The following is a 20,361-nucleotide window of genomic DNA, read 5'->3' as shown; positions in this document are numbered from 1 at the left end:
CTAGTATTTTATATGTTTTCCTATTTTATATATTTTCCTATTTTATATGTTTTCCTATTTTTCACTTGTAATGGTATTTATATACCACATATTATCATTAATAAAGTGCATGAATTCTATCATCAACATGGTATCAGAGCGCTAAACTTAACAACAATCATTTTTTTCTTTTCTCCACAATACCTACCGGTCGCCTTCTACAATGGCTATCGCCGATGACATCACTCGCCGGCTATCTCTCACAAATACTCCTGATTCACCTTCCGTCCTTGTGGCTCTCAATGTCAATGCTCAAGCACCATTGAAACTCACCACCTCCAATTACTCTGTCTGACACTTACAGTTCACATATCTTCTATTCGGATATGACTTACTGGATTTTATTGATGGTTCACGTCCCTACCCACCTGCGCAGATAACGCCTACAGATGTCACGCTTTCTCAGGCAATTCCTAATCATATTCTCTAGCTTCGTTAGAATTAACTTCTCCTCAACACTATTATAGGTTTGATGTCTCCTACACTTGTGTAGTTTATTTCTTCATCAACTTCATCTAGAGACGCATGATAGACACTGGAGAGAACCTACGTCACTCCCTCATGTGGTACGATTATGACTCATTGTCAAAATCTTGTCATCCTTCAATAGGGTAACAAATCTATCACTGATTATATGCAGGACATCAAAATAAATATTGACGCTCTTGCGCTTATAAATGTCAAAATTGACTTTGATGAACTCTCTATTCATGTCTTGAATTGTCTTAGTCAAGATTACTGCAATATCTCACATGCTCTGCAAGTTCGTGAAGTCATAGTATGTAAATTTCATGCAAAATTTGTGATTAAGGATCTTAGAGCTCTTTACCTCTTCTGTGGTGTTAAGGTTCGCCCAACCTTAAATGGTCTTCTCTTGTCTCAGTAAAAGTATGTCATTGATCTTCTCTCCAAACACAACATGCTTGACTCCAAGCCAGTCTCCACTCCTATTGTTGCTGCTCTCATCTTACTTTACATGATAGGTCTTCATTTTTTGATACGACTAAGTTCTGACAAGTGGTTGGGAGCTTACAACATCTCTATATGACTCATCTTGATATTTCCTTTGCTGTCAACAAGCTCTCACAGTTTATGTATGCTCCTTCATAGACGCATTGGGGCACTGCGAAGTGTCTATTTCAGTATCTCAATGGTACTAGGGATGTTGGCATTCGTCTTCTTGTGGATACACCTTTTACTCTTCATGGTTTCTCCAATACAGACTGGGCAGGAGATCCAGATGATCGGTGTTCTATGGGTGCATTTATTATTTTTTGGGTACTAATCCGATTTCCTAAAAATCTACCAAACAACGTACGATTGTGTGGTCTTCGACTGAGGCTGAATATCACGTCATTGCCTCTTCGGTGTCTGAGATCCAATGGATTAAGTCACTTTTGACAGACCTGCTTCTTCTAGTTATCACGTCTGCTGTACTTTTCACTGATAATTTGGGTGTCACATATCTTTCAGCTAATCCTATTTTTCACTCTTGGATGAAGCATTTGGCTATTGACTATCACTTTGTTCGTGATCTGGCGCAGGCCTCCGAACTACGAGTTACTCATATTCCTGCTGATGATCAGTTGGCTAATGCACTTGCCAAGTTACTTTCTCGACCTCGGCTGTTTGCTATTTGTAGCAAAATTAGTGTCATTTCTGGGACACCATCTTGAAGGGGTGTATTAGGAAATAATTATTATTAGTAAATATTTATTTGTTCCCTATTTATTAGGAAATTAATTATTATTAAGAAATACTTACTTATTTCCTAATTATTAGAGAATAATTATTATTAAGAAATACTTATTTATTTTCTAGTATTTTATATGTTTTCTTATTTTATGTGTTTTCCTATTTTTCATTTGTAATGGTATTTATATACCACATATTATCATTAATAAAGTGCATAAATTCTATCCTCAATACATATTATAATCTTAAAACTGAATAAATATATTTTGCATATTTTATGAGTGATAAAAAAACTAAGTTGCGCGCAGTTGAACATACCTCGTAATGAGCTACTTAATAGGGTCCCGTGGGTCTTGAGTCTCCTATGCCCCAAAATGATGTTGTGATATGTTAAATTGAGTAATGACTGCTCGCATATCAGCCAAGACAACATCATTTCTCACCTCCCGATCGACCAGCCTCTACTCCACTGTTGCCAGTTGATCCCTCAGTTCTTGATTTTCTTATCTTAATGACTGCACCTTAGTAGAAGGAGAACTAGGACAACCCCTAGGAGTCCTTAAACGATCATATGCCACTTTGGCCTGGGAGCCAATGCTGTAGAGGGAGGAGTTATTTGTTCTTCCTCCAACAATATCATAATAAATGTCATTTATCATCTTGGTGGATAAAGCCTGTGACTCCCCTTCCTTTACTGATGGTTGAGATGTCTGAGTCACTCCATTAGTCATTTTCTTCTGTGTGAAGAAAAATAAATAATTAATATTTGATACATTATTACTAAAGTTAATCATTGTTAATGGCAATATGTAATAAAGTTAATATTCTTATATATATAGCCTAGGATCGAGTATCGACACATTTGTCATCCTTTTTCTTCTGAGTTTTGTTAAATATCTCCCAATAAGTGGACTATCTTTGTAGAGTACATTCCTACATATAAAAAAAGTAGCATCAAATTTATACATGTTTGATAATAAATTAAAATTTACTTGTATAACTTTAAATTAAACTCACCAAATATATATTCTACAATAAATAAAGATCTGGAGATATGCTTCATGGATCCAGTGTTGGGCCAGTGGGCTCTGCATTTCTATTTGATTGAGCAGCTGTAGAATTTGATTGCCACCTTTCTGTAGCCCAAATGGTAGTCTATGCAGCCCATATCTCTTCTAATACATGCGCTGGCCTCGTGCTCTTCTTTCTCAACTTGTATAGAAGGTCCTTGTACAGTTTTGCACAATAAGTATTCTAAATGTCTTTAAATTGAGCCTCCTACCCTGCCTCCCAGGTATATTTTTCTACAATAATAAGTTGACAAATTAGTATAAAAAGGATAGATATATGATACAATACCAAACATATTCAATTTACTTACCAAAATTCCAAATAATAGAAGTCCTTCATCTCCTGGTCTACCTGCCTCCATGTAGTACGAGAAGAGCAAACTCGTTCTTTAAATTTTCTGCTAATATACGTCACTACCCAATGGTCATCCGGAGTAAAACTACATGAAAAAAAGTTAAGGTATGATGAATATGTTATAAATAAAGTCATATATAAATTTAAATTATTAATTATATAAATACTTACGAGTTCTCAACAACCCTCAACACAATCTGACCATGGGATGTGACTGCTTGGTCTGACATGATAATATCTATAAAATAACATTACAATACATCATAATACTATTACTAACATGATGATATATGCAAAAAAAAAAAAGAGAAGAAGATGGAACCATAACTTACTTGATAAATAATAATGCTAATATTTAATTATCATTACAATCTAAATCATGAACATTAACATTTTCTAAGTTCTCATCGCTAGACTCTGTTAGTTCAATAAGCTCCTCACTGTTAGACATCTCTCATTCATCTATCTCCTCATAAGTGGCATTAATATCTATAAGTAATTGGGATGTGGATTGAAGTTATGAATCAACATAAGGTCTTTCCATTTCGTCATTCTAAAATACATCATAGTTTTGAGCAGTGATAGTGCTCTAAATTTTTATGGTCAAGTGAGACTTCATTCAACAAACAATTAATCATTCACTAGATCTTCTTCTCTTTATAGGGTATTCAATATAGAAAAGTTGACCCGCTTGTACTACGAAAATGAAATGTTCAAACTTATGTCTGAACCTTTTGTTTGCATTACAACAACAACAACCAAGCATTATCTCAATAGATGGGTTGCCACCTTTTGTTTGTATTGACCACAACTAAATTATAGATTGCATGTATTATAGTACCTATTCTTGGAGTCGGATCATATCATGAATATTTGAATAACACACACCTTTTTATAGGTAATGCAGGATATTCAATTTATATGATTTCTTCAAGTCTACCAAAGTAATCAAATTCGGGATTACTATTATCGATAAATCCATAATACAAATACTAGAATTATAAGTTAATCTGCGTGAATCTCGTTGTGCCACATGGAATTTGAAGTCATTAACATAGTAATATGAGGACACCATTATTTTACGGAGAGGTCCTGATATAAGATTCATTATCCTTTCATCTTGCACATTTGATATTTTAATGTCTTCCACATATAAATGTAGTTATGATAAAAATTAGATGAGAATTAATACACATGGATGAAAATTTTGTAAAATTATCTAACTTACATAGATTTGAAACTATAACACAAATTCAGTCTCTAACTTTTCAGTTACCTCACTAGCACCCATTGATGAATTTTATAGTTGAAGTTGTTATTTGTACAAGCTATCATGGAAGACAATTTTAAGACAATTGGGATAACAATAAATATAACAAGATAAATAATTGATTATAGAAGTTAACTCATTTTATGTATAGTTTGATCTCATCACAGTTTAGAAGTATGTATATTCTTCCAGTATGGTATTCTTGTTGAGCTAACCATCTAGAGATAGATATACTCATTGGCTTACTAGAAAAATTAAAAATCACAAACATCTCTGGATCTATCAGTTGAGTGCCATTAGAATTTCGAGGACATTATCAACAAAATAATATGAGAAAAAAATGCTTCTTTGACCAAATAGGCATTACATATTGACCCTTCAACTCTTATTTTTTTTACGAATATTATTATTTAATTTTCTCAAAAATTATTTAAATGGAAATATCCATTTGTACTGCACAAGACCAACTAATCGTGCCTCGTAAGGTAAATGTATTGGTAGATGTTCCATTAAATAAAAAAAAGGTAGAAATATGTGCTCCAGCTTACATAAGACCGTCATAATATACTTTGATGTCAAATCTATAAAAAATAGACTCAATTTATTAAGTGTTTGTCAAATATTATTGGGAAGTAGGCCATGGAAAGTTATTAGAGTAAGTCTTTGCATGAAGATATGACAATTATAATTCTTCATTCCAAACATCATTAAACTTTTCATATCCACGCATCGAGTTATATTCAAGGCATACCCATCTGAGAATTTAATTTTTTTCAACCAACTACATAAAGCTTACTAACCATCTTTGTCCAATGTATAATAAGTCTTTGAAAATTTATTGGTTGTTTCATCCTGATGCAACTTTGGTCTGCTGACTAGTTGTTTAATTTCTCACGTAATTTTGTAGTATCTTTATTTCTTTCAGGCACATTCATCACAGTGTTGAAGATATTATCAAAGAAAATTTTCTCAACATGCATCACATCTAAATTTTGTTGAATGAGTAAATAGTGTTGGACCAGGGAGCACTAGAATTAAACTTATGTTTTGACATTGTCAAAGATTTAAGTTAAGTCTTGGTATTATTTGATGAACTGATCAAGTGTGCAAAATGCTCAACTTGGAAAGTCCTAGTAGGTTAACTAGACTTGATACTAGGACAGGAAAATCTCAATAGATCATGAAAACCAGATAAAAAGTCTAGATGGGTCAAGTGGATCTGACATTTGGTAGGTGAATTTGATAGGTCTAGAGGACCCGATATTAAATCAAGTAGAAGCCCTAGTAAGTTGATTTGATGCTGAGCATTTAAAGTCCAAATAGGTCTGGAGGACTCGATGTTTGATAGGTGAGTTGAGGAAAACTCCTGGAGTGAGTGCAGTGAGGTCGTGTCCTGGTAGGGTAAACCTTAGATGTTGATCCAACTAAAGAAGTAAGAAGGTTTCTAAGTTGATATTAAGACTGCCCCAACTATCAATTCATCTAACTCTGTTTTACAAGACTTATATTATTATATATTGTCTATGCTAATTTTGTTTTGTAGACAAACAAAGTTTTGAAATTTACTGAAGGATTAGTTGAGTCGATGGATAACTTGAATCAGTCGACGGATAAAACTTGGATTAGTCGATGGATAACTTAGATCAGTCGACGGATCTAACTATGGTAATGACAAGCCAGATTGGAAAGGAAATTACGGGTTTCATCGATGGATAAACTTAATCTTTTAATTGAACAACAAAAATCATAGGATCATATTAGAGCAAACAAGGAAAAGCGCAATGTTCGATCGATGGATAGGATGCTCCGTCAACTAAAAGGTTCAGTCGACGAAACGGTGGGTCAGTCAACTGAACAATGCTTATAAAAGAAGGCCTCAGCATTCGAGCTGAATACAACTCATTTCATTCGATCTCTTACTATGCTCATTCACTGCTAGTGTAAGCTTCTGTTACTACAACACCGGAAGACTCTCCGACAATCTACGTTTCATCTTCCATTATTATTGTCGGTATATTTACATTATTGCTTGCATTTACTCTATAAGGAGATAGTATCGTTATTGCTATCCTCATCATCTTTTGTGTGATTCAAATATTTAATGGATTATCAAACAAAAGTGATCAAGGATCGCGGACCTTGGAGTAGTAGTCAGTAGACTGCGAACCAAGTAAAAAAAGGAACAGTGTTCTTGCGTTTATTTCTTTTCACTGCACTTTGATTTACATTTAAAAGAAAAGATTTCAAACGAATGAGATTCACCCCCTTTCTTGTCTACTATGATCCAACACTTGGTATTAGAACTGGTTTGCTCTCAAATAACTTAGCATATTTTCGAGCATTTCAAAATCTTTTCTAATTTTTGGAAAAAAAATTCTTTTCTTTTTCAATAGCATTATTTTTTTTTATCTTTCACTACTAATTCCAAGATTTTAAATTTCTTTTGGTTTATCTCTTATCACAAAAATATCGATGTGTCACCTAGAATGATATAGTATGGTCTATCCTCCATTATTCAATGGAGAAAACTTCAGTTATTGAAAACAAAGGATGGAAGGCTTCCTCAAATCTAACATTAATATGTGGCTCACAATCATAAAGGGATACTCACCACCAACTGAACATAGAGTGTTGGTCCTGTGCGGTCGACTGGGGGGGGGCATGATGAATTGCCTGAAATTACGAAAAAAAATACACTTCTCGGAACTTTCGACTAATGTTAATATAAACACTTTTAATAAATGAAACTAAAATGCATAAAAATAAGTACGAGACAAAAGTGTTTACTTGGTTTGCAACCGAGGAGGTTGTTAATCCAAGGCAAGTGAAGCTCAACTAGCAGACTCCTTCTTCAACACAAGTCGAAGGCGGAGAAGCCTCGTATAGGACGTTGATGTTGGTGCAACATCCCTCAGGTCAAGGTTGACCTAGTTGACCAAGCTTGAGTCTTGGTTTGGGTTTCGATGTTTGACAATACAAGGTTGATTGAAGAAGAGTCAAGTAGGTCAAGGATGACCGGATACTTGACTGGGAAGTCCTAACTGGGATGTCAGGCAGAAGAAAGTCCTGGTGAGTGAAGCCAGGCAGAAGAAAATCCTGGTGAGTGAAGCCAGATGAAAATCCTAGTGAGTGAAGCTAGGTGAAAGACCTGGTGAGTGAAGCCAGGCAGAAGAAAGTCCTGGTGAGTGAAGCTAGGCAGATTGGAAGTCCTGGTGAGTGAAGCCAGGCACAGGGAAAATCCAGATGGATCAAGGATGATCGGACATCTGGTGTTGGGAAGTCCAAGTAGGTCAAAGGATTGACTGGATACTTGGCATGAGGAAATCCAGATGGGTCAAGGTTGACCAGACATCTGGTGGAAGTCCAAGTAGGTCAAGGGAGTGACCAGATACTTGGCACAAAGAGAAAAGTCCAAGTGGGTCAAAGGGATTGACCGGACATTTGGTGGGGAGACCTGGCAGGTCAAGGGAGTGACCAGATGCTAGGCATGATGTGCAAACAGGTCAAGGTTGACCGAATGTTGGTTTGAGAGGCTTGGGACTTGGTTTTGGGCAAAAACCAAGAGCTGGATCGATCAGTGGATCGATCCAGACTTTTCCCCAGCGAACAGAAAGCCTCTGGATCGATCCAGGCCTTTCCCAGCGAACAGAGAGCCTCTGGATCGATCAGTAGATCGATCCAGAGGTCCCAATCGATCAGCCGATCGATTGGGACGCTACTGGTTCGCGCGATAAGCGTTGGATCGATCCGTGGATCGATCCAGGCATTTTCTCATAGCACAGAGGCGCTCTGGATCGATCCGTGGATCGATCCAAAGCCTCCCCGATCGATTGGGAGCTTTCGAATCGATCGGGATCCGACCGTTGCGTCGTATTTGAGCTGCAGGCTTGCGATGGCTGCGGTAGAACTTCACGATTTCATCTCAGATCAATACAGCGACTTCTCCACACTTCTCTCAAGCTCAGATCGCCAGTTATTGAAGGTTCTTGGAGGTTTCCCAAGTCAAGAGGCGGATCAAAAGTAAGAAGAAGAAAGCTAGGGTTAGGGTTTTCATTCCATATCTTGTAAGATATCTATTGTATTTGTTTCCCTTGCTTTCTTCTTGTATTGTGAGGGTTGTAGGGCTTCTCCGCCTTCAGTAGTTACTGAAAAGGAGTGATTTCATAGTGGAGGGTGCGTGAGTAGGTGTGGATCCTTGGACTAGTCACCTCTTGTGAGGTGGATACCAAGTAAACCATCCTTGTTAGCGTTGTATGCTTTTATTTCTTATATTTCGCTACATATCTCTGAAGAAACGAGCAACACCGACGACGAGCACGCGAAGAGCTATTCACCCCCCCCTCTAGCTACTTTTCGGTCCCAACAAGTGGTATCAGAGCAAGGTTGCTCTTCACCGGAATCATCGCCGGAAGGGGAAAACAAAACAAGCAAAGCTAGAGGTGAAGAAGTTGAAGCAAATTCATCAAAAGTCAAAGATTTCAAGAAGCTCAACTTCAAGATGCAATTCCAAGATGGACTTGGATTTGACACAAGGGTGGCTCCACCATACACATCCACAAGCTTCGATTCTTGGAAATCAAGAATCAAAAATTTTCTTATGATGGAGATAGAGCAATGGTTTGCTCTCATGGAAGGATTTGAAGCTCCAACAAACTCCAAGGGCAAGCCTCTCAAGAAAAGCAAATGGAGTCAAGAGCAAGTTCAAAGGAGCAAGGCAAACGATAAAGTGACCAAGCTTTTGGTCAACTTATTGCCAAGCAATATTTTGGCTCAAGTTGGGGAATTCAAGGATGCCAAGGAGCTTTGGAGCAAGTTAGCATCAATTCATGAGATCCCCTCCACTTTACCGAATCAAGAAGAATCCAAAGAGGGCGACTCATTGGAGCAAGACCAAGAGGAGGACTCCGAAGTTGAGAGATGCTCAACTTCCGAAGAAGAGGAAGTCCAAGAAGAAGCTTCATCTTCAAGGGAGTGCAATGAAGAGAACAAGGAGGGAGCATACTCCTTGTTCCATGTACAAGATGATGAAGCCTCCACCTCTAGGATTGAGGGGGAGTGTAGATCAATGAACCCGGAGCAAGAAGAGGCCTCCACATCTGGGTCAAGTGAAGAAGAAGAAGATGGTGCCACCTCCAAAATTCAAGAAATATCAAATGGAGGAGCAAGTGTCATCCCTACACAAGAAGGTATAAATGGTTCAATTAAAAATAAAAATCATATAATATGTTTTGAGTGTAGGGAAAGTGGGCACTACAAGAGCAAGTGTCCCAACTTGGCCAAGAAGAAGGGTCAAGTGACACAAAAGGGCAAGGAGAAGCCCAAGGAGACCATCCCCGGAACAAAGAAGAGCAAGGAGCACATTGTGTGTTTCTTGTGCAATCAAAAGGGGCATTATCGAAGTCAATGCCCCAAGGGGAAGAAGGTGGTCAAGGCTCGTGGAGGAAGCTCAATTCAAGGGGGAGCCTCCAAGGTAAAAAGAAAGGTATCTTTTATTGAGCCTACCCCTTTGAATTATGGTAAAGAGCATGCAAGTACTAACCTATATCATTTTAATGCTATTTACCATGAAAATAGGAGGCATGATAAAGTTAAAGAAAATCATGTAGCTTTTCATGCTAAAACCTCTCAACCTAGGGCTAGGAATGTAGATAAAAAATTAGGCAAGAACACTAAGATCAATAACTATATACCTAGAAATAAAAACGCTCAAGGATTAAATAGAAAACCAAAATCTAGGGATTTATGGAAAGAAAATCAAGTCTTGAGGTTAAGACTTGATAAAATGGAAAAGACCCTAAAAAGGATGGAAAATATCCTAAAAGGGCAAAATGAGCAAAACCTAGGTTTAGGAGTACTACAAGAGTCATCCAATGACCATAGAGGGTTGGGATACAAACCCAAAGCTAAAAAGGATGTGCCTAGTTATCATAGGGTTCCATATAGGTATGGAACAAACCCTAAGTCTAGAGGTCAAGTCAAGGATACAAGGGAAGATATCCCTAGAAGTATCTTTGCAACCAAAGTGACTAAGACTTCTAAGAAGTCTAAGAAAGTCACTAACAAGGTCACAAGGGAGGCTATCCCTAGAATTGACCTAGAAAATGTGACCAAGGCTTCTAAGAAGCCCAACAAGGTCACTAGGAAGGTATCTAGGGAAGTTATCCCTAGTGAGTACCTAGAGCATCCAAGGAGCACCAATAGGTGTTGGATTCCTAGGAGCATCTTCTCTACCCCATAAATGGGTTAGAGAGTGTCAACTCCGATTAGAAGGGTAGTTAACCCAACTTTGAGGAAATTGACACTCAAGGAGCATTTTCAAGGTTTTTGTTAACCTTTGAAAATGAAATGGAATTATTATTTACTCCTTGAAAGAGTAAAATGTGCCTAATGGTGGAAATTGATTTTATCTTAAAATGGCATAAATTGGGAAAACCTAGAGAAATACCAAGTTGGGATTTTGGTATTCTCTTAGAAATTTAAGGCAATCTGGGCCTTGATTTATGTGATTATTCTTGAGGAAAAATGGAATATGTCAACATTTAAGGATATGCTTAATTTTTAAGTGGCATAAACAAATCAAGAGAAATATAAATGTCAATTTAGGTTTTGGCATTTCTTTGAAGCATTTAGGGCAATCTAGGTTTAACGTTTTAAGTTAAAACAAGTTGTATATTTTGAGTTAGCTAAGTGGTTAAGGATACTTAGATAGGTAATCTAGGTATATTTTATTTATGCTAAACCTTGCCATGATTATTTGCCCATCATATGCCATGACATCATGTCTATTTTTTCATTCATGACTTATTATGAAAAATATAAAAATACCATGTCATGTCATACATACATCATGTAATTATAGGAATCTTTCTTTTGAAAGCTATTTCATTTTGATGTATGCCATAACATTATCATGCATTATGTTTAATTCCTTAAAAGCAAGGACAAATGGCATTTATCAACAAGTGTTGTCAACAAGTGGTATTAACAAGTAACATCCTAAGTGGATGTTCAATATCCACAAAATGCCTAGATAGATATGCATGATCCCTAGATTAGGGTAAAAACCAAACTTTATATCTCACAAAGACCAATAAGATGACTTGTATGTGTTTTAGTGCACATTAGATACAAGTGAGATGTTAGGATGATGAACAAAATTCAAGATGTTGATTTAGTGCATTCTTTTGAGTTTTAAGTTCATCAAAACATATAGTTATGTGTTTTCCCATCATTGGGAAAGCTAATGTACGAGTAATGAGCATTAAGCCCAAGGAATATGGTGGGATATTGGTTTTGAAAATGTTTTTAAAATAATTTTGAAAAACCTTGGTGAAGGCTATCTTTTGATAGTAATCACCATTGAATAGTTAGACACAAACTTGAAGAAAACACTAAAGTTTTTGCGAGTTCTCAAGTTTATGTCAATCTTTGAAAATATGATATATTTTCCTAGAAAACTATTTTTTCATGATAAATTATATCCTAAATAATGTCTACACAAATTTTTATGATTTTTGGAATTTTGTAGAATTTTCTAGGGGTTTCTGAAATTGGCTGAAATTGAATTTCAGCAATTTCAGGCCTTCAATCGATCGGTGGATCGATTGGAGTGCCTCAATCGATCAGCCAATCGATTAAGAAGGTATTTCTCGCGAGCAGAAGCTCGCTGGATCGATCAGCCGATCGATCCAAGAAGACTGAATCGATCAGTGGATCGATTCAGCAGGGTTCAATCGATTGGAACCCAACTCTAATCAATCGAAGATGCTGATTTTGGCTTGGAAGGTCTGATTTCAGCATCTTTGAACCTATTTTAGTCTAGGTAACCATTCCAATCCCTTGAAAATACATTTGTATGCATAAAAAGGTGTTTTCGTGTAAAAAACAAGGATGGATTGGTTAAGGAAGGCTAAGTTGAAGTTTAGGTTGAGGTTTGTTTCAAATTTTAAATATTTGAACCTCAAAACTTCTAAAATTAGGTTTCCTAAAGTTTTAGGGATTCCAAGTCATTGTTGGTGCAATAACAGAAGTTACCACCATGTCTTTAGGGGGAGGGACTCTTTAAAGACATGAAAATTATTTTTAATGAACTTTGGAAGGTGGTTAACCTTCCGTTAAGAACATGCTCAAGGTTGAGCGTTTGAACTTTAATGGGGAGTGGATATCCTCATTATTCAAGTGGTTTCAAGTGGATAATGCTCAAGGATGGGCACTTGCCTACATTGGGGGAGAATGTAGGGTTAAGGATAATGAAGGGTATGAGACCTTCATTATCGTGTTGATCACAACGAGTGAAGTTGTGAACAACAATGAGCAACTCTTCAGGGGGAGAGTTTTCAACAAGTGAATTTGTTGATGTGTGCCCAAAAATGGGGCATGGTTTGATGTGTGCCAATAGGGGGAGAATGAAAGGGAGTAAGTTAGGCTTTCATTACCTAGAGGGAGTTTGCCCTCTTAGGGGGAAAATGAAGGGCTTAACTTAATGTATTCATTACCTAGTGGCATGAAGAATATTTAGGCTATGAGATTAGCCTAACTTACATGTGGTATTGTAAGTGATAGTGTTAGTATTGTCAAATATCAAAAAGGGGGAGATTGTTGGTGCAACATCCCTCAGGTCAAGGTTGACCTAGTTGATCAAGCTTGAGTCTTGGTTTGGGTTTCGATGTTTGACAATACAAGGTTGATTGAAGAAGAGTCAAGTAGGTCAAGGATGACCGGATACTTGACTGGGAAGTCCTAACTGGGATGTCAGGCAGAAGAAAGTCCTGGTGAGTGAAGCCAAGCAGAAAAAAATCCTGATGAGTGAAGCCAGGTGAAAATCCTAGTGAGTGAAGCTAGGTGAAAGACCTGGTGAGTGAAGCCAGGAAGAAGAAAGTCCTGGTGAGTGAAGCTAGGCAGATTGGAAGTCCTGGCGAGTGAAGCCAGGCACAGGGAAAATCCAGATGGATCAAGGATGATCGGACATCTGGTGTTGGGAAGTCCAAGTAGGCCAAAGGATTGACTGGATACTTGGTATGAGGAAATCCAGATGGGTCAAGGTTGACCAGACATCTGGTGGAAGTTCAAGTAGGTCAAGGGAGTGACCGGATACTTGGCACAAAGAGAAAAGTCCAAGTGGGTCAAAGGGATTGACCGGACACTTGGTGGGGAGACCTGGAAGGTCAAGAGAGTGACCAGATGCTAGGCATGATGTGCCAACAGGTCAAGGTTGACCGAATGTTAGTTTGAGAGGCTTGGGACTTGGTTTTGGGCAAAAACCAAGAGCTGGATCGATCAGTGGATCGATCCAGGCTTTTCCCCAGCGAACAGAAAGCTCTGGATCGATCAGTGGATCGATCCAGGCCTTTCCCAGCGAACAGAGAACCTCTGGATCGATCAGTGGATCGATCCAGAGGTCCCAATAGATCAGCCGATCGATTGGGACGCTACTGGTTCACGCGATAAGCGCTGGATCGATCCGTGGATAGATCCAGGTGTTTTCCAAGAGCACAGAGGCGCTCTGGATCGATCCGTGGATCGATCCAAAGCCTCCCCGATCGATTGGGAGCTTTCGAATCGATCGGGATCCGACCGTTGCGTCGCATTTGAGCTGCAGGCGTGCGATGGCTGCGGTAGAACTTCACGATTTCATCTCAGATCAACACAGCGACTTCTCCACACTTCTCTCAAGCTCAGATCGCCAGTTATTGAAGGTTCTTGGAGGTTTCCCAAGTCAAGAGGAGGATCAAAAGTAAGAAGAAGAAAGCTAGGGTTAGGGTTTTCATTCCATATCTTGTAAGATATCTATTGTATTTGTTTCCCTTGCTTTCTTCTTGTATTGTGAGGTTTGTAGGGCTTCTCCGCCTTCAGTAGTTACTGAAAAGGAGCGATTTCACAGGGTGCGTGAGTAGGTGTGGATCCTTGGACTAGTCACCTCTTGTGAGGTGGATACCAAGTAAACCATCCTTGTTAGCATTGTATGCTTTTGTTTCTTATATTTCCGCTGCATATCTCTGAAGAAACGAGCAACACCGACGACGAGCACGCGAAGAGCTATTCACCCCCCCCCCTCTAGTTACTTTTCGGTCCCAACAGTTGAAAGTGCTGAACTTGAAGAACAAAATAGAAATTTGATTACAATAAGTATTGTGTTCAATGAAGAAGACCAGTGATCTATTTATAGCTCTCTAGTCGAAACTAACAATTTGCTGATGTGGCAACTCTAGACGCCTGGACCCTCTTCGAGCTCCCCCAGTGAGGCAAACTTTATCTTCATGCAATGACTTCGAGATTGAATTATTTTTTTTATGTTTGGGCACCTAGACCATGTCCGGGCTCTTGGATCGTTGCTGACCTGGACCTGAAGGTGATCCACAACAATGACACTACGACGAGGCACCTATGAGGTGCCTTGATGGTTCGGGCGTTCGAACCATCTTGTCTGGGAGCCTAGAGTAGTCAGCCTCATGTTGATTGTCCGACGCCTTCTTCGATTATTAGCTCCTTCTCTGATCCCCTTGGGTGATCCTCTGACCTTCCAGAGTTAAGCTTACCCGGATCCAACTCTGGCCTTCCCCTCGAGCAGTCTTTCGCTCCAGCTTCTCATCCCTCAGAAGCGCCATGTGCGTCCTTCTCAATCCACCGATGTACTCTTCCGCAGCTTCTCGTCCCTCGGATGCACTTGAGCCCGTTGACTCGATTCTCATGCCATCCTTCTCATCCACTATGTCTTTCGCTCGACTTTTTGTGTTCCTAAGTTCCTGCATATTTAGACATAAAGATCAAAATACCAAAGGACCTAATTTAATCTGGTTGATTACATCAAAACTTACCTGGGGTACTTACAATCTTCCCCTTTTTAATATTTTTAATATGCATCAATCCCAGTTAAAGTTATGGTAAAATAGACATAAAAATTTATTTAACAAAAATAAATTGACATAAATAAAGCAATTTAAGTTCAACTAATATTTTACAAATAAGTCATAACTTTACCCCTCCAATTTCTCCCCCTTTAATCATATTAAAAATAGGAGTAAATATTGAAATAAATTTAGAAAAATTCTAAGGGATACATAAATAGTGACTAACACTTAGAAAAATTCTGGGAATTATTTTTCAAAAATCTGAATTTTCATGACTTAAAAACTAGTTTTTGAAACAATAATTTTAAAAATATTTTTATTATTTAAAAAATTCTAATTTTTTTTTCATACTATTAAATACAATAATCTAGAATTGTGATAAAATATTTATGAGTAAACAAGATTGATATCAGAATTATAAATTATTTTATCAAGAGAGATGTAATTTTCTAAAAAAAATTAAAAATAGATTTTGAACTCTAAAAATCTTGTAACTTTTTTTAAATATATAAAATAAAAATTATATCTGAAAAAAAATGATTTCCAAAAATTTATTTTTTATGAATTTTTAATATTAAAAATTAAAATTTTTCTAAAAAATCGTAGAAATTCATTAAGGGTAAATTTTGAAAATTTTCCTACGGATAAGTAATAAAATAATTTTTATGGAAAAAATTAAGATATAATTGATTTCAAATGGAAAGGATATGAAACAATTTATTTTAAAAAGTTAAAAAAATTTAAGCATGCAATGAAAATATTAAAATAAATTAAAATTAAAATATGCATAAAGATTTAACCTAAGCATGATTTTAGAACCTAATATAGGTTGTTCCCTACCTACTATATTAATCAAAATTTTATTGGAATATATTTTCTTATTACTTTTCTAATTTGACCTTTATAAAATCTATAATATCAATTTATCCCTTGATATTTTCTTAAATTTGAAGTAGCAAAATTTGAACATGCAGAATTTTTAAAATTTTCTATTTGTTCTTTAAATTTTGTATTTTTAGTTTTAACTTTATCAACTTCTTCTAGTGGGCATGCTTTAGCTAAAATTATTTTCAAATTTATATTCTTAGTTTTAAACTTACATAAAGATTTGAACATTGATTTTATACCATAATATAACTGGTTAGGTGGTAGAAGACATACCTCACTTACCAAATTTGATCTGAAGCTGGATTCTTCTTCTTCACAGCTGCTTTCTTTAGATGTAGCTCCCCCTTCATCGATGCTAGCTTTTGAGTTGCTTGCTTCTTCATGACTAGCCATCAGTGCTAGTCCAATATAGGCTTCTATCTTGGATTCAGATAACAAACTTTCATCCCAAGTGGCCTTGGGATTTTTGTACTTGTTTCGCTTTGGCCCTTTTTCTTTCTCCTTCTTGAGCTTCAAGCAGTCATCCTTCATGTATTCTTCTTTCTAACAATTGTAGAATCGAATCTTTCGCTTGCTCCTTGGATTTTTCTTGGTCTGTATTTCTTTAAATCCGGTAGATTTTTTTTTTAAAATTTTCTTACCATAAACGCTTCTTGGTCTGCATCAAGGTCTGAGTCTGACTTGGGTTTTTCTTTCTTTTTGGCTCTCAGTGCCAAGTTCTGGTTTGACTCCTTTATTGTACTTGCACATCTAGATTCATGTAATTTTAATGTTGAAAAAAAGTTCTTCTAAGGTACTTAGCTCCAAGTCCTTAGAGATGTAGTAGACATCTATGATTGAGGTTTACTCTGGAGTTCTGGGAAAGACATAGAGTGCATAGCAGACCGAGTCCTGGTTGATTACCGTTTCACTGAGATTGATTAGTCCGGTGATCAGCTCCTTGATCTTTATGTGTAGTTGAGCCACTGTCTCACCTTTTTCTAAGCGGAGGTTTGTTAACTTACTCCGAAGAATATCCCATGAAGCAAGCTTTGCTTCGGATGTTCCTTCATGGAGCTCTAGGAATTTCTCCCAGAGTTCTTTGGCCAAGGTGTAGCTTCCGATGTGGTTGACTTCTTGAGGCAGTAATACACTTAGCAAGTGGTATTCCGCTTTATTGTTGGCTACGAAGTCACTTTGTTCATTCTTTATCCAAAAATTTCTTCTTTTTCTTCTCCTTGTTGATCCTTGGGAACTATAAAATCATACTTTATTATTAAAAGAATTTCAAAATATGTTCTTAGAAATGCCTCCATTCAATGTTTCTAGTGTACGAACTCTCTCTTAAACTTTGGCGGGTTGAGGCTTGGTTTGGTCGTCGATTTCATTACTTTGATCGGCGGTTAGTCCTTTTAAAGTGTTCTTGCTCTGAAACCAATTGTTGATCCTGTGTGATTGCCAAGAGGGAGGGGTGAATTACCAAAAATTACAAAAACACCCTTTTCGAATCTTTTGACTAAAGTTAATACAAACACTTTTAATAAACAAAACTAAAATACATAAAAATAACTACAAGACAAAAGTGTTTACTTGGTTGGCAACCAGTGAGATTGAAAATCTAAGGCAAGTGAAGCTCAACTAGCAGACTCCTTTGACAAAAGTACATAACTTGAAAAATAGAATAGAAATTCGATTACAGTAAGTGTTGTGCTCAATGAAAAAGACTAGAGCTCTATTTATAGTCCTATGGTTAAAACTAGCCATTTACTGAGGTGGCAATTCCAGGCGCCTAGATTCTCTCCGGGCGCCCTAATGAGGTAAACTTTATCTCCACAGAATGAATTCAAGATTGAATTTTTTTTCATGTCCAGGCGCCTGGACCATGTCTAGGCACTCGAATAGTTGCTGACGTGGACCCAAACGTGATCCACAGCAATGACACTGTGACGAGGTGCCTATGAGGTGCCTTGGTGGTCTGAGTGCCCGGACCATCTTGTTCGGGCGCTCGAAGCAGTCATCCTCAGGTTGACTGTCCGGTGCCTTCTCCGGCCATTGGTTCCTTCTCCGGTCGCTTGCTCCTTCTTTGGTTCCTGGGGTGATTCTCCAACCTTCCAGAGTTGAGCTCATCCGAACCTAACTCTAGCCTTCTCCTTGAGCAGCCTTCTGTTTCGACTTCTTGTCTCTCGAAAGTGCTACGCGTGCCCTTCTCACTCCACCGATGTACTCTTCCGCAGCTTCTTATCTCTTGGATGCACCTGAACTCGTCGACTCGATTCCCGTGCCATGCTTCTCACCCACTGCATATTCCACTCAACTTCTTGTGTTCCTAAGTTCCTGCACACTATGACACAAGGATCAAAATACCGCAGGACTTAACTTAACCTGGTTAATCATATCAAAACTTATTTGAGATACTTACATAGAGAACGACTAAACTCGGAAAAGTGGAGTCCTGAAATGAAAATGAAGGCCCAAGTCGACTATAAGATGATGAACACACTCCAATGTGGCCTAACCAAGGAGGAGCTCAATCGAGTTGGTCCATTCGACAACTCCAAAGAATTATAGGACCGACTAGTCAAATTGCATGAAGGAACCGATGACTCAAATGTAACGCCCCAAATTTCCTCAATTAGAGTCCTAAAAGTAATTTAAAAATATTTAAAAATGCTATAGAAATATTCTAGGGATTTTTAGAAATTTTTAGAGTATTTTTATGTAATTTTTGGAGGTCGTTTGGTATTTTTACTAAACGAAGGAAGTTTCGACAAAAAATGTCCAAGCCGAGAATTGAACCCACGACTTTTGGCTTGGTCAAAACCCAGCTAACCAGGTGTGCAAACGAATTTTTCTGTTTAGAAAAGATAGCGAATTTATTTAAGATAGTTAACAGAATATTGGATTATAAAAGGGATAAGTTGATCTTGGATTTGTTTGTTTAGAAAAGGTAGCGAATTTATTTAAGATAGTTAACAGAATATTATAAAAGGGATAAGTTGATGTTGGATTTGTTTGTTTAGAAAAAGTAGCGAATTTATTTAAGATAATTAACAGAATATTGGATTATAAAAGGGATAAGTTGATGTTGGATTTGTCTGTTTAGAAAAGATAGCGAATTTATTTAAGGAGTTAACAGAAATATTAAGTTATAAAAAGGAATAAGTTGATGCTCTTTTTTCCCATGACTTAAACCATTCTCTCCTTCTCTTCTGCGTACGATGGCAGAGCTCGGGCAGAAAATGAAAGGGAGTAAGGGCATCATCTCCGGCAGCCGGCCAAGGTCCTAGAAGCCCTTTTTGTTCGGTTGTGAGTCCAAGAAGCAAGGTAAGTGCTTCTCACCTGCAGTAGGAGTAGTTTCGGACCTTTGTTCTTCTTGAATTCGAAGCATAAGAAGCGATTATAGTGCAGATTTTTAATTAAGCCTATAGTGCAGATTTTAATTAAGCTTATAATGCAGATTTTTATGTAGAGCTTATATTGCAGATTTTAATTAAGCGCTTATAGTGCAGATTTTTAATTAAGCCTATAGTGTAGATTTTAATTAAGCTTATAATGCAGATTTTTATGTAGAGCTTATATTACAGATTTTAATTAAGCGCTTATAGTGTAGATTTTTAATTAAGCCTATAGTACAGATTTTAATTAAGCTTATAGTGCAGATTTTCATGTAGGCTTATAGTGCAGATTTTAATTAAGCTTATAGTGCAGATTTTTTTTGTTTGCATAGTATGCAGAAATAGTGTAGCATAGAATGTAGAATCTTGATTAGAATAGTATGCAGAATTTTGATTAGCATAGTATGCAGATTTTTGTTTATGCATTTCAAAGTTAGAATTTGTTTAAACATTTCAGTTTTTAAAAAAAACATTCTTTTATTAGATGTATTAACAAATATAAGAAAGATAAAGAAAAGAAAGAAAAAGGCCAAGGCCTTAAGTAGATCCCAAAGTCAAGACTTTAGGGATTTTGGCACACAAGGTGCTCGTTAAAACCGAGGCATTATATATTAGAAGTATTAAAAGATAACAAGTATTTTACTTTTATCAGTGGCACTGTACTGGACTCTCAGTAGTCCTTGGGCTGGGCTCCCATAGTCGGTCCCTAGGTTTAGATAACCTAGTATGTAGGACTCTCAGTAGTCCTTGGGCTGGGCTCCCATAGTCGGTCCTTAGGTTTAGATAACCTAGTATGCAGGACTCTAAGTAGTCCTTGGGCTGG

This window comes from Zingiber officinale, chromosome 8B (assembly GCF_018446385.1).
Source record: "Zingiber officinale cultivar Zhangliang chromosome 8B, Zo_v1.1, whole genome shotgun sequence".
NCBI lineage: Eukaryota > Viridiplantae > Streptophyta > Magnoliopsida > Zingiberales > Zingiberaceae > Zingiber > Zingiber officinale.
Note: the sequence above shows the minus strand (reverse complement) of the source record.